Genomic DNA, 16,465 nt, shown 5'->3' with positions numbered 1-16,465 from the left:
GGCCTGGTTGGCTGGCCTCTGTAGCTCCAGACGCAGCAGCTAGTAGTCAACCTCAAGGCTCCCGGCTCAATATGGCAGCATGGTGTTGGGGAGGGTGTGTTGTGCATGGGTGGATCCTTTGTAGGCCTCTGATTTGCATCTGTTCCACCAGGGCCCTTATTGCTGTCTCCTCCCTGCTCCTGCTGGTGTATTGGTGTTGGGGAGGGTGTGTTGTGCATGGGTGGGTCCTTTGTGGGCCTCTGATTTGCATTGGTTCCACCTGGGTCCTTATTGCTGTCTCCTCCCTGCTCCTGCTGGTGTAATGGTGTTGGGGAGGGTGTGTTGTGCATAGGTGGCTCCTTTGTAGGCCTCTGATTTGCAGTGGGTCCACCTGGGCCCTTATTGCTGTCTCCTCCCTGCTCCTGCTGGTGTTATGGTGTTGGGGAGGGTGTGTTGTGCATGGGTGGCTCCTTTGTAGGCCTCTGATTTGCAGTGGGTCCACCTGGGTCCTTATTGCTGTCTCCTCCTTGCTCCTGCGGGTGTTATGGTGTTGGGGAGGGTGTGTTGTGCATGGGTGGCTCCTTTGTAGGCCTCTGATATGCATTGGTTCCACCTGGGTCCTTATTGCTGTCTCCTCCCTGCTCCTGCTGGTGTAATGGGGTTGGGGAGGGTGTGTTGTGCATGGGTGGCTCCTTTGTAGGCCTCTGATATGCATTGGTTTCACCTGGGCCCTTATTGCTGTCTCCTCCCTGCTCCTGCTGGTGTAATGGTGTTGGGGCGGGTGTGTTGTGCATGGGTGGGTCCTTTGTAGGCCTCTGATTTGCAATGGTTTCACCTGGGCCCTCATTGCTGTCTCCTCCCTGCTCCTGCTGGTGTAATGGTGTTGGGGAGGGTGTGTTGTGCATGGGTGGGTCCTTTGTAGGCCTCTGATTTGCATTGGTTTCACCTGGGCCCTCATTGCTGTCTCCTCCCTGCTCCTGCTGGTGTAATGGTGTTGGGGAGGGTGTGTTGTGCATGGGTGGCTCCTTTGTAGGCCTCTGATTTGCGGGTCCACCTGGGTCCTTATTGCTGTCTCCTCCCTGCTCCTGCTGGTGTAATGGTGTTGGGGAGGGTGTGTTGTGCATGGGTGGATCCTTTGTAGGCCTCTGATTTGCAGTGGGTCCACCTGGGTCCTTATTGCTGTCTCCTCCCTGCTCTTGCTGATGTAATGGTGTTGGGGAGGGTGTGTTGTGCATGGGTGGGTCCTTTGTAGGCCTCTGATTTGCATGGGGTTCACCTGGGCCCTTATTGCTGTCTCCTCCCTGCTCCTGCTGGTGTAATGGTGTTGGTGAGGGTGTGTTGTGCATGGGTGGCTCCTTTGTAGGCCTCTGATTTGCAGTGGGTCCACCTGGGTCCTTATTGCTGTCTCCTCCCTGCTCCTGCTGGTGTAATGGTGTTGGGGAGGGTGTGTTGTGCATGGGTGGCTCCTTTGTAGGCCTCTGATTTGCATTGGTTTCACCTGGGCCCTTATTGCTTTCTCCTCCCTGCTCCTGCTGGTGTAATGGTGTTGGAGAGGGTGTGTTGTGCATGGGTGGGTCCTTTGTAGGCCTCTGATTTGCAGTGGGTCCACCTGGGCCCTTATTGCGGTCTCCTCCCTGCTCCTGCTGGTGTTATGGTGTTGGGGAGGGTGTGTTGTGCATGGGTGGATCCTTTGTAGGCCTCTGATTTGCAGTGGGTCCACCTGGGTCCTTATTGCTGTCTCCTCCCTGCTCCTGCTGGTGTAATGGTGTTGGGGAGGGTGTGTTGTGCATGGGTGGGTGCTTTGCAGGCCTCTGAATTGCATTGGTTTCACCTGGGCCCTTATTGCTGTCTCCTCCTTACTCCTGCTGGTGTTATGGTGTTGGGGAGGGTGTGTTGTGCATGGGTGGCTCCTTTGTAGGCATCTGATTTGCAGTGGGTCCACCTGGGTCCTTATTGCTGTGGCCTGTGTTCTGTTACCTCCAGCTTTTTGCTGGAGGTATTTTCGGCAGATTGTCCGCCGCTTTTGTGGCGCTAATAGCACCAACGCCGTACTCGTGATTGGTGATGTTTTAGCACGAACGGTTCCTGGCGCTGTTATGGCCGGCACTTGTACAGCCGGCTGTACTTGCGCCGGCGGTATTTGGAGTCGTGATCTGACGGACCCTTAAAATTGGCGCTAAGAGCGTTACCGCCGATTTTAAGGGTTACCGCCCAAGTCGTGATGAGGCCCTTAGAGTAGTATACCGTTTACTTGAAAATCTGTAACACATAGTCAGCATAGGGAAGCCAAATAATTCCCAGTCCCCCAATTTTGGGGCTGATGAGGACTGCCTTTTCCAAGTCATCATTCAAGTCTGCCAGATAAAAATGATATAGGCATGGTGCGAACATGCAACCCTGACGCAGTCTTTGGACATTGGAAAGGAATCTGCTAGGGCATCCCCCACATTCAATCTCACCCGTAATGTTGTATCATCATTTATATATTCAAGGATAGCCAATAAGGTAGGTGGTAGTCCCCATTTATTCAATTTTGACCAGAGAAGTTAGCGGTTTACAAGGTCAAAAGATTTTGAAGTCTATTAGGCATACATGGACCTGATTTCGAATACCTTTTGCCTTGTGCCTAGAGCCATCGTTTAATACTGACGGGAACAAGCTATTTAGAGTCGTGGACATCCCCTTTCTGAAGCCACATTGATTTCTTGGCAAATTGTTCTTTTTCTTAATCCAAGACTCCAGTTTCTTCAGGATAAGCGCTGCAAAGATTTTACTATCACAGTCAAGGAGGGCAATGAAATTCAAATCTTGGATTTGAAGGCTCTGTCCTTAAATGGCTCTCCTCTTACCTCGCCCACCGCTCTTTCGCCGTTTCTTGGGGCGGACAAACCTCTACTACCTTCCCTCTCGAATACGGCGTTCCCCAAGGATCTGTCCTTGCACCATTCTTATTCTCTCTCTACACTACACTCCTCGCCCCTATCATCTCCTCCTTCAGGATTTCTCACCATTTCTACGCCGATGAGACTCAGCTGTTCCTCTCCTTTTCTTCCTTTACCTCTGATTTAAATCTCAACCTCTCTTCCTGTCTTACTGCCATTAAAACTGGATGTCATCTCACTATATCTCTCTTAACACTGACAAGACTGAAGTCTTATTCTTTCCTTCTAACACACTTCCTCCTCCCTCTCCCCCTGCTTCTATTCAATTTCCCCCTTCTAATATTCCTATTTCCAACCATGCTCGTAATCTTGGCATTTACTTTGACTCTTCCATCTCCTTTTCTCATCATATCTCCCTCACCTCTCGGGCGCATCGCTACCATCTCTTTAACATCCGTAAAGTCTGTCCCTCTCTCACCTTCCATGCTACCAAACCTTTAATCTCCTCCCTCATCTTTTCTCGCTTTTTCTACTGTTCTTCCCTCTTCTTCGGTTTCCCCGTTTCCCATCTTGCCCCCCTCAAATCCCTTTACCACTCTGCAATCCGCACCCTCTGTCTTCCCTCTCCTCACGACTCCATTTCCAACTCACTTTCTCACCTAGGATGGCTTCCTTTCCACTCCCAACTTAAATTTCACTTCCTTTGTCTTGTATTTAAATCTCTTCACGACCTTACTCCTCCTTACCTCTCATTCTACACCTCCTCTCGCTCTCTACGTTCTGCTGATCTCATCTTACTTTCAGTTCCCCCACCCCCTTGTGCCCCTTCTCGTTTACGGTCTTTTCAGCTCCTTGCCCCCTTACGCTGGAACTCCCTACCTTTTGCTATTCGTTCCTCCCCCACCTATTCCTCCTTCCGCTCCTCATTGAAATCACTCCTTCATAACCCCCCCCCACACCATTCCCTCTCTTACCCTTCTCGCCCTCCTTCTAGTACCCTTCTCTTAGTTCTCTTTATCTTTCCCCTTCTCTCCTAAAATCTCCTTTCTTCCTACTACTCACTTTACTCACTACTCTCTTTCCCTCTCCCTTCCTTCCCCACCCACCTCCTCTCCTTTCTCATATGGAAATTGTTCTACATGATGATTTTCTGGTCCGATTCATGAATACTGTTATTGCTTCTACTGTTCCATGTTAATGTGTTTTTGCTGTTAACTGTAAAGCACCTTGAATTAGGCCGCTATATAAAACAATAAATACAAATTGGTCGATAGTGGTTGGGATCAGACCGATTGCCCTTCTTAAATATCAGAATGATTATCAATTCTTTCCATGAGCTAGGTATAGTGCCTGATTTCAAGAGGTCATGGAAAAAAATAGTCAGTATTAGGAACCACAGCTAAAGATTCAATTTTAGAATTGAATTAGTCAACCCATTTGGACCAGCTGCATTGGAGGTAAGACTATTTTATAATAAGGCGTTTGATGTCTTCCTGTTCAAATTCTATGACCCACAAGGTTGTGCGGTAAGAGGTCCCATCCCACATATTCTTCCAATGTGTCTGCCACTCTGATTCACTGATACTCCGGTGTTCAGTTTGGGCGGTCTCTTCATCATTTACCATGGTCCAAACATTCCTAGTATTGGTCTGGCATAGTGCGTTCAGCATTCTTTCACTATCCTGTTTATGATTTCTCAACCAATTTATTCATCCTCTTAGCGCTGCTTTTTTTTTTCAACGCCATATGTTAACTTATCTGTCGACCTCTGTCGTAACAGTTTGAGCTCTTCCTTATACATTTTGTTACGCTCATACACCAACAAATGAAATATGTGGACATGAGAGGTGGTTTAATGGGTGTGCAGTGATAAAATCGCGGCAAAAATGTCACCTATACTAAAAAATCACGGCAAAAATGCTGTGGTTTGACCCGGTAAAGGTAAAATGGGTCCTGGGGTTGCAGGGGTGTCCTCCGCATCCTATACATGGATTGCGGTGGCAAAACCACAGCATTATTGCCGCGATATTTTGTAACCACAGCAACTTATGCCATGATTTTAACACATGGAACCGTTTAATGTCCACTATTTGAAGGCTTGTCTCTTTCTCAGATGAATTCGCAAAACCCTTGCTGGTACATCTTGCCACAATTTCTTCTATTGGGCACAGATTTAAATAGGCCTCTAATTTTTCTATCAGATAAACCCACTTCTTATTGAAGGCACCCACTCATGCACGTGTCCTCATAAAAAAATGCAAAAGTAAAGATAACACGCCCCATCAGGGAATAAGACCAAGAGATGAGTTGCAAGAATGACAAAGTTTATATAATAAAAAATGCCAGCAAAAAAACTCTGCTGCCCGAGAGCCCTCTGACAAAAATTACACGGGCAGCACATTAAAAAGGCACCAAGCGTCATAGTGATGTAATGCATAGGTGACACAATCGGCATAGTTGGTTGGCTGGACACATACCAAACCCAGCTCCATATGGGGATGCCTGGGCTCTATTGGTTGATACTTCCCCACCGATCTGGGTGCCCATGGTCAGCTGGACTCATCTTCGTGGTGAAGTTCAGGACGAATGTGATACATTGCTGACTGTCTTAACTAAACAACAGGAACTGATAATTTGGAAAAATAATGATGAACATTAGGTCATTGCATGAATACTTAGAGAAAATTGACTCATATATTGGCATTCCAACCTCTACATTCAGGGCTTCATTGATACCGGGGGTCCTGCTCCCAGGTGTCTCCCCCTGGGGGTTTGATCTACTGTTTACTTTCCCTGGAGCCTCATAATACAAACAGACATGGTTTGCTTTGGTGAGAATAGACTGCCGTACAGGATTAGAGTTGTGGTGGGTGTCCTAGAATGGTCAAGGCAAAGGGGTCAGATGTGTATCACCATGCAAGGGATTGGGGGCTCAGGGCTGATGGACCCTGGCCTGGTGGGGGTTGAGAGGTCACAGGCAGTTTAGTGGAGATGGATGGGCACTTGTGCTGGGGCCTGTTTCGGTCTCAAGCTCTGCAGAGAGCACATTCTGTGGAAAAGATACTAAACAATTGCAACAGTAAATGGATGGACTTCCATGAGAACAAGGCTCGCACGGAGCAGGTCTGGGGTGGCAATGGGTTGGGCCTTCTGTGAGAGATGCTGGGGAGGGGAGGGCTGCAAGCTGCAGTGATGATTTTTCGGGCCTAGTAGAAAGATGCCATCTGCTCTGATACAAAATGGTGTCGGTTCTCAAGGGTGTGAGCTGCATTATTCATACAAGTCTCTATGGTGTATCATAAAGGAACGTACCTTGGTGGTGGGTATCTCTCCCTACTTGACCTACACGTAATTTATTTACTGCGGGAAAGGCGGGGGGTCCAAACCATCTTCACCACATTCCCCGCTTTCATTACTCCTAAAGTAACAAATACCCTTCCCCAGTATTTTTCTAGTCATTAACCCTTCTTTCTGATTCCTCCCATGCAGGACTTCCTTTTATAGGCATCCATGCTCTGCACACACTTCTTAAACTCTCCCCACGTTGTGCATTTCCCTCTGTGGTACAGGTCATATAAATGCATCCCTCCTCCCCGTCTAGGTCGACCCACACTTCCCTGTAATTTGTGAGATCTTGGGGCTGTTTGATAGTGGTATGATAGTAATTGTCCACCTCATCCTTGGTATGGTATACTGCCACCATGCAATATTTGGGCTCATTACTTTCACAGGTTTGTACCTGCACTTCCTTAGTATCACGAGGCATCTTGTTCTTGTTATTTCTATTACCAATAGTCACCACCATGATCGCACTATTAGGAACCGCTTTTGCACAGCATCAGAGCCCTAACTGGCACACATAGAAGATCAGCAGGAAGAACACAATGGGCCTCATTACGAGGTATGCGGTAGAGGGATAAGGTGGCCGGTAGGGATGCCGGCCCCGTTATCCCTCTACCGCCCCATTACGAGTTCTCCTAGCGGGACCCACTAAGGATGCCTGGTTTTACCAGGCGTCCTTAGCGGGTCCCGCGAGAAGACCAGGATGCTAACAGCCAGTCATTAACGGCCCCGTTGTTAGCATCATCCCCATTCCCATTGAGCCCTATGGGGGCTTGAATGGGAATGGGGATTTACCGGGTCCGGGTTCCCTGAATGGGGAAATACTGGGCCCTCCAAGGTCATAATGGCCTGGTAAGTCCCCATTTAGGGAATCCGGACCCATTACCCGGTATGGAGGTAGCCATGCTGCAAAAAACAACATGGCTACCTCCATCCTCATAATGAGGCCCAACAACAGGTACCAGCATCTTCATGATTGTTCCAAGCCATGAGGGTACCCAGTTGAATGCCATACTGAACCAGTCATTTTCTAGTACCCCTCCTTCTCTCATTTTCACACCAAGTTCATGTACTGCTGCAATCACGTGTGATAGTGTCCCATTTTCAGCATCAGAAGAGGGTACGAATGTGCAACATGAACTCCCGATCTTTTTGCAAACACCACCTTCCATAGCAGTGAGAAGGTCCAACACATCGATTTTGCATCGTCATTAGTCAGAGTGCACTTAGTTCCACCTTGATGACGTTGAACCCCTTCTCTGTGTCATTTGCCAGCTGGATGAGTTCCCACCGGACGATCTGCAAGCATTTGGCATTGGCTCTTGTTTGGATGCTGGGTACGAGCAATACACAAAAAATTTCTCTGTCGAGTTGAAAAGTTTGTATTCCTCAGGGATCTGTGCGAGTAGGTTGGAAGACTCTTGAGACAGGTAGTTCGAGGCGCGCTTTCTTCAGACCAGATGATCCTGTTGCTCATCTTTGGATAGTATGCTAAAGAGGGGAATTGTGCCTCTGTTGGCCGAAGTGCCACTTACCGAACTGGAGGTGCCGCTCCCCTCTTTAGGTGCTCTTCAGGTATCACCACCAGTGCAGAATGTAGTGTTGCAAGCGCACAATAGCCCCTCCCGTATGGTGGCAGGTGCAAGTATGCCTTTTTTGCCGCATGCCCAGTAATAGTCCATTAATGCAGCAGCGCCTTTCCGGAGATCAGGGATGATGAGGGTTCTGTTGCAACTCGTGTTTGAACCCATGGTCACTTTTTCTTCCCCATAGTAGAAACAAAGTTCTTAATTTTCTTCTTGCTGGACCTTGATCAGTTTTTCAAGGGCTGTGACCCATGTCAGCTCTGTGATATGCTCTGTCCATATTTGCACGCATTTCTTTTCCATCCAGTCCAGCCTTTCCTCTGACAGGACACGCAGTCCCTCAGCTTTGCACATGTTGAGTCCTGCCATTTGTTTTCTGCGAAACTTGTGCCCTCGATGGCCAGCAATGGTTCCTTGAACCATTTCGCGCCTTTTGATCCCTTTTTGCAATTCTTCTAACATGGCGGGAGGAGTTTCATTTTACTGTGTTTGCCTGGAAGGTGCTCTTTATCCTACATAGTGCGAGGTGGATGAGACATTGTGCCTCTACAAGTGGAGCTTCTTGAGAGACTAAAACCTTGGTCATCCTGGACACATGCGATATTAATGAACACACATAGCAACTACCATTGGTTGTTCGCCTTCCAGTGGCACTCATAACCGAGTACCATTTGTTAGACTGCCCAGGATGACGAAGGTCTTCTACTTTATCTAGTACCAAACCATGGTAGCATCATACTTGTACTGGCGTGTCTGCCTTTTCTTCCTTCTATTATGCAGAAGAGATTGTCGTTTCCCTGTCAAACCTCTACACAATCTGTCAATACTAACATAATGTTCTTTGTATGTTTGCAGGTAACAAGTGAATCATTGAGCTACTGCACACTGTGTATTGGAATCTATTACACATGATATTAATAATGGCTGACCGTAAAGGTTGTGTACTATACAATGGGGACATCTCAGTATTTACATTTGCATCAGTGTTTAAATTTGCTAGTTGATGCACAATAGTGGGCAGGGGAGGCTTAATACCATATTGGACGCTGGGGTGAGTATCATATCAGACATTTCATCAAGCGCTGAAGTAGATATTACGTTAGGTTGTGAGGTAGCTTGTGGAACTGTAGACATGGTGGTGGGGAGTGGCGACATCATAACATTCAGTGCATCAGATATGCTTTCAGTTCTGTTGTTCATAAATAATACAATTTCTGGGGCCACACTGGTCACATTCTTATGCAGACTTGTTAGATTTAAAGGCATATTGCTGCCGCCCCTCCATTTCACCGCCTGCTCCCTTCTCTTTTCCCCCCTCAGTTCCCCCTGCCACTCTTGGTTGTTCTGACCCTTTCTCTTTCTTATTTGTGGCGGGTGTCTCTTTGAACATTCGGTTTTGTAGATTCTTGCCTTTGTATTTTGCTGTTTGGTACGTGGATACGTGTTCTAATGTTCCCTTATCAAACAACCCCTCTTCTAGCCATGTGTGCGACAATCCTTGCCCCTTCATTTCTGTCACCCATTGACCATGATACTTCTTAATTTGTTCACTATAGAGGGGGAGGTGTTTACAAATATGGGATAGCGGGGTATCCATCCTTGCTTGCTTGCTTTTTGTGTACGACGCCTTCCCCAATTATCATAGGGGCTTTATCCTCTCTTCTTGGCCTGGGGCCTTCATTTCTTGGACAATCAACACATTTTTTGTTGCATCTATCCCTAATGTCAATGTACGTTACACAATAACATACAACAAAACATGGGACAGTTTTTAAACTAACAAAAAACAATACACAAACAAAAAAAACGATGTTTTCCCCTTTTTAGAGCAATATCCCCTTGCTTCCTTACTCACTAATCATTCACATCACTTTTGCCCCTCCTGGGCCTTCCTCCGCACATAAAAAAAAATAATATGAAACTAATAAGATAAAATAAGTTAAGACAATAACCACTACTTCCCGAGCCCTCAAACTATATGGGGCTCCTACTTTCATCTCAGTTTTTATTCTCTGCATTGGTCGGGGCAGTACACTGTGGCACCGCCCTCCCCTTTTTGAGGTAGGTTCCCGTATCTCCTCTATATTTTCTTCTTATTCGTCTGCTAAAAAATACTAATGGCCATAAAAAAAATACAAAAAATAAAATAGCTTTGTTTCAAACAACTACTCAATCCATGCACATTCATCCACTGCGTGTTCCGTTCAGTCCCTCTGCTCTATGTTCCCTAAATCACATTATTTGCCTATCCTTGCAATTTATACTCACATGCCGTGTTCTTCCAAGAGCCTCGGTTCACGATCTATCCACAGCACCTAGGTCTCTGCCTGGGGCTACACCTGGCTCTACACCTGGCTCCAACGAGCAGCAGCGTATTCGCAAAGCCAGAACCCACAAGTACCTTTTCTTCTGTGTACGTGTTTTGCAGGACTAGTCAGCTGTAGGTGGGCACAGCCTTTCCGGAGAGGCCCTGGATCTCACCGTAGTCATGGGGATCTCAATGAAATCACACCTAGGGGTCACCAAATGAAGGCATCCACTCATACACGTGTCCTAATAACAAAATGCAAAAGTAAAGATAACCCGCCCCATCAGGGAATAAGAGCAAGAGATTAGTTGCAAGGAGGACAAAGTTTATATGATAAAAAAAATGCCAGCAAAAAACTCTGCTGCCCGAGAGCTCTGCCAAAAATTACACAGGCAGCACATTAAAAAAGGCGCCAAGCGTCATAGTAATGTAATACATAGGTGACCATTGGCATAGTTGGCTGGAATATACTTAACCCAGCTCCATATGGGATGCCTGGGCTCCATTGGTTGCTGCTTAGCCCCCGATCTCAGTGCATGTGGTCAGATGGGCTCATCTTTGCGGTGAAGGTCAGGACCAATGTGATACATTGCTAACTGTCTAAACTAAACAGGAACTGATCATTCAAAAATAATGATGGACATTAGGTCATTGAATGATTTGGGGTGCTTAGAGAAAATTGACTAATATATTGGCATTCCGACAACTGCATTCAGGGCTTCATTGCTACCGGGGTCCCGCTCCCAGTGTCTTCCCCCTTGGGGTTTGATCTACGGTTTACTTTCCCTGGTGCCGCCATACAAAATGAGTTACGCCCATAGAACCACTAGACCATTCTACTCGAAATGGAGGTTGTTGATGCATTGCCTGGAAAACGACGTCTGCATTTTTCACGTCGTTAAAATTCACGTGACTTAGTTCCATCACGTGTATCAAGGCAGTGCGTACATAAGCAGCGTGGAAACACCGATCGCTGCTTCTGATTAAGTCATTTTTGGCGTTTTGTAGCTGAACTCCAGACCTGCGTTCTCGCATTCCCTTCAGCAACTTCTTTGGCCTTTTTTGAGAGCGTTTTCCTCCACACGCTAATTCCTGGAGCTGCATGTATCCTGTTCGCGTGCCAAATCTCCACGCGGACGCTATCTGCAAGCGCGGCTGTCCTGAGCTGCGTGTATCCTGGTTGCGTACCAATTCTCCACGCGGACGCTGTCTGCAAGCGCGGCTGTCCTGAGCTGCGTGTATCCTGTTCGCGTGCCAAATCTCCACGCGGACGCTGTCTGCAAGCGCGGCTGTCCTGAGCTACGTGTATCCTGTTCGGTGCCAAATCTCCACGCGGACGCTGTCTGCAAGCGCGGCTGTCCTGAGCTGCGTGTAGCCTGTTCGCGTGCCAAATCTCCACGCGGACGCTATCAGCAAGCGCGGCTGTCCTGAGCTGCGTGTATCCTGTTTGCTTGCTAAATCTTCACGCGGAAACGCTGTCTCCAAGCGCGGCTGGCCTGGCTGCGTGTACGCTGTCGCGTGCAATCCTGCACGTGGTTTTCTGAACTTCTTTGAACCTTTGGTGCCTGTGACAGTTAACAGGTGAAATCTAATTTTGTTCTTCGTGGGAAAGAAAGTATTTCATGAACTATTGGAAGGTGATTGTGCACAGTACTTTGGACGCTATCCTGTGGTGCACCAACCCGGTATCTAGCGTGAGCCTCGTGCCTTTTGGGATAAGTCTCCCTTACTAATCTTCCTCTCCTTTATTGTTGTTTCAACTCCTCGTTTTCTTCATGAGACTTTGGTTGAATTCTTCAGTTTGGCCATAAGGTTAGTGTTTCGAATTAATGCTAATACTGTGCTATCATAGTGATTTGAGTTTGGGACAGTTTCTTATGATACTTTATCTATACTAGGCATATCTTACGATACAATACCCACGCCCTTTCCAGTGATCCATCTCTCTGCCTGTTTTATCAGTCAGAGAGTTGCATCCTTTGGAAGGTCTAATTTGACCTACCTACAATCAAGTCGTGTGAAAAAGGATCCGGAAGAGCCCTACCAATTGTATCCTTTTTGGTTACCGTATCCTTTTCAATTGATACATTGGTGATTTATGACATAATCGGAAGCCATGGAGGGTACGGATCCTTTAACTGTTTTGACTCAGTTAATCACTGACTTGAGAAATGAAATGATTACGGCACAGCACATGCTACGGCATCGAATGGATGTTATGCAAGATGCCATGCATGCCACTCCTCAGGGAGCACAGGTTCCAGTAGCCACTGCATCTGGATCTGGGACTACAACACCATCATTATCACAGGAAACTCTTAAAGTGGTTATGCCCACACAGTTTCCCTTGGCTCCCCCGGAAAGGTTCACAGGTGATCCTAAAACCTATAGAACTTTTGTTAATCAGTGCCAACTTCATTTCCTTTGCCGGCCTAATTCGTTTCCCGATCTAACTACTAAAGCAGCATTCGTGCCTTCCCATTTGGGGGGTACAGCTGCGGCTTGGGCAAATCCTTTATTGGAATCAAATAGCTCCTTATTGTACAATTGCGATCATCTTCTGGCTGCTATGAACAAAGTCTTTGCTATGCGCTACGCTACTGAAGCCACAGATCTGGAGTTGCTGAATCTACAACAAGGCACTCAACCTCTGTTGGCTTACATCGCACGATTCAACCAATTTAACAGCCGAAACCCAATGGCAGGAAGACAAGAAGACGGCTGTTTTCTACAAGGGTCTTTCAGAAGAACTCAAAGATGCCTTGTCCACGGTCCCAGTGGTTCCTACAGGTTTTTCAGAATTTCTTGATTTAATTTTACAAATTGATGCCCGAAGAAATGCTCGCAAAGGAGAGAGAAAACCTTTCCTTCATGCACCAGTTCGTTCTGATACTCCGGCAGCTTCTTCGAATGATCCTGAACCAATGCAAATTCGTGCGGTGAGAGGCCGGTTGTCTAGAGCAGAAAGAGAGAACCGAAGAAAGAATAATTTATGTATGTATTGCGGTTCATCTGAGCATTTACTGGCGGCATGTCCTAAAAAACCAGTTAAGCCTTCGGGAAACGCCAAAACTCGACAGTAGCAGGAGTCCCTGTGTCAAGTGTTACATCGGACTCCATTACATTTACAGCGCATGCACCTATAGCTGTTGAGATAACTAAGTTTTGATGATCAAGAATTGGTTCCCAAGGCTATGGTTGATTCTGGAACCACTAATAATTACATCGATATCACATATGCCAAGACATGTTCTATACCCCTTGTAGACAAGAACAAACCTGAAACTGTTAATACTGTGGATGGATCAGTCTTGATTTCCGGTATGGTAACTCAGGAGACTGTACCTATTCAGATTACTTTATTAAATGTTCATTCGGAGGAAATAGTCTTCGATGTCATTGCGGCTCCTCAGTACAAAATATTACTTGGACTTAATTGGTTGACTCTTCATAATCCCGCCATTGACTGGGTTACGGGATTGATCCAATATCCTTCCGTTTTTTGCAATGAACATTGCTTTACCAGTCAGGTGGTGTCAAATAAATCAAATATTTTGGCCTCTATGGAGGGAATTTCCACTATTAGTGTGGTACATCAGAGCGGTACACATATACCAAGTGAATATGCAGATTTTGCTGATGTGTTTGACAAAGGTCAGGCAGAACAACTGCCTCCACGTAGGCAGTATGATTGTCCAATTGAACTAATTCCTGGAGCTAAAATCCCTACAGGTCGAGTTTATTCTTTAACTCCCAAAGAAGATGTCTTGAAAGAATACATCGATAAAGCTCTTGTTATGGGATTTATACAGCCATCTCAATCGCCGGCTGCCTCTCCTTTATTCTCTGTTCCACAGAAGGAAGGAGATCTAAGGCCTTGCATTGATTACAGGGCTATTAACAACATCACCATTAAGAATCAGTACCCTTTACCACTGATAAATGTTCTGTTAGATCAATTAGGAACTTCCAAGTACTTCTCTAAATTGGACTTGCGCGGTGCTTACTATCTGGTTCGCATTCGCGAAGGAGACGAATGGAAGACCGCTTTTAAGACGCGGTACGGCCTTTATGAATATTTAGTGATGCCTTTTGCTCTTTGTAACGCTCCCGCCACATTTCAGTTCTTCATGAACGATATCTTCAGAGATATGATGGACCAATTTGTGGTGATTTACTTGGATGACATTTTGATATATTCATCGTCTTTTCCAGAACATGTTAAACATGTGTTAGCTGTCTTACAAAGACAGAGAACAAACTTTTTGTTAAAGCCGAGAAATGTGTCTTTCATAAACAAGAAGTGGAATTTCTGGGTTACGACATTACCAATCAAGGTGTTCGAATGAGTCGTTCCAAAGTGAAGGCCATATTGAATTCGCCTGTTCCACACAAGTCATTACAGTCATTCCTAGGTTTTGCGAATTTTTATCACAGATTTATTTGTTCTGTCTCTAAAACAGTGGCCCCATTGACAGCTTTAACTAGTTCCAAAGTTCCATTCTGTTGGAACCAGAATGCCCAAGCTTCTTTTGAGAGGTTAAAGGAAGCATTTACCACTGCACCTGTATTGCAACATCCTGATCCGGATTGTCAGTTTATCGTTGAAGCAGATGCTTCCAGTGTCGCTACAGGAGCTGTACTTTCACAAGTTTGTGCAGAAACCAAGGAGGAGCATCCAGTTGCTTTCTTTTCACGTAAGCTTACCTCATATGAGCAAAACTATACTGTCACTGAGCGTGAATTACTTGCAATCAAGGATGCTTTCCGAGAATGTCGACATCTTCTTGGGGCCGAACATCAGGTGCTGGTATATTCGGATCATAGAAATCTTCAGGCATTCAAAACTATGAAATGTCTTACAGCTAGACAGGCCAGATGGCATGTCTTTTTTGCTCAATACGATTTTCGAATTGCTTATCGCCCTGCCAGACAACATGTCAAGTCGGATGCTTTGTCTCGCATCAGTGAAGAGGTGAAGGAAGAACCATCGGTGCAAAATAAGTTGTTGGCAGATCACGTGATATGTAGTTGTTCTGCACAACCTTCCCTAAAAAATGAGTTACAGGAGTGGGTGAAACTAAATCCACAATTGATTCAGGAATTGAATATTGATATATACAATGGTTTGCCTTTCAAACAAGGAGTACTCTATCTACCAACTGGTACCACTCGGAACAAGGCCCTCAGTTGGGGTCATGATTCCTTGATTGCCGCCCATCCTGGACAGAAGAAGACCCTAGAGTTGCTGAAAAGATGGTGTTGGTGGCCGTCTATAACACAAGATGTTATAAATTATGTTTCAACATGTTCTGTATGCAGTCAATGCAAGAACACTCCTGGCAAACCAGTGGGTTTACTCCAGTCCCTACCTGTTCCTAAAAAACCATGGGACATGATATCAATGGATTTTGTGGTAGAACTGCCAAGAAATAAAGGCTACGATACCGTATGGGTTGTGGTGGACTACTTTACAAAATTGGCGCTTTTTATCCCCTGTATTGGTGTACCAACAGCTGTTGGTCTGGCTGATCTATTCATCCAGCATATATTCCGGTTTTGTGGCCTACCTTCAGTGATAATCACTGACAGGGGCTCACAATTTGCATCACGTTTTTGGAGAGCACTGAATTCGGCATTGCTAATTGATGACAGGTTGTCTAGTGCTTATCACCCTCAAACGGATGGACAGACAGAGTCAATAGCACTATGGAACAATATTTGCGATGTCTGTGCCTGCAGTTTCAGTCAGATTGGCTCAATGTTCTGCCGGCAGCAGAGTTCGCCTATAATAATTCCTACCATAGTGCCATAGGTACTTCGCCTTTCTATGCTCTGTATGGGCAACACCCCCGATCCATTCCTTTGGATTCCAGTTTGTCTTTGTATACTCCTGCAGCAGGACGTAATATTAGAGATCTAAAGAGTCTACAGACGAAAGTTAAGCAGCAATTGGAGCAAGCTAAAAAACGAGATAAGACCTATGCTGATGCTCATAGAATCCCTGCACCTGTCTACAAAGCAGGTATAAAGGTATGGCTGTCCACAAAAAACTTGAGGATACCCGGTAAAAAGAAATTGTTGCCTAAATACATCGGGCCATATGAAGTGCTCCACGTTATAAATCCGGCTGCTGTCCCTCTGGCATTGCCACAACAGTGGCGAGTGCATCCTGTATTCCACGTGTCACTCATCAAACCGTGCTCGGATGCTACTAGATTGCCTATACGGCCTGTTGCTATTTCTGTGAAAGGGTCAGATGAATATGAAGTACAAGACATACTGGACATGAGGCTACGGTCAGGGAAACTGTATTATCTGGTGGATTGGAAAGGTTATGGTCCAGAGGATAGATCCTGGGAACCTCT

This window comes from Ambystoma mexicanum, chromosome 13 (genome assembly GCF_040938575.1).
Source record: "Ambystoma mexicanum isolate Mex_15411 chromosome 13, UKY_AmexF1_1, whole genome shotgun sequence".
NCBI lineage: Eukaryota > Metazoa > Chordata > Amphibia > Caudata > Ambystomatidae > Ambystoma > Ambystoma mexicanum.
This window is presented reverse-complemented; position numbering follows the sequence as displayed.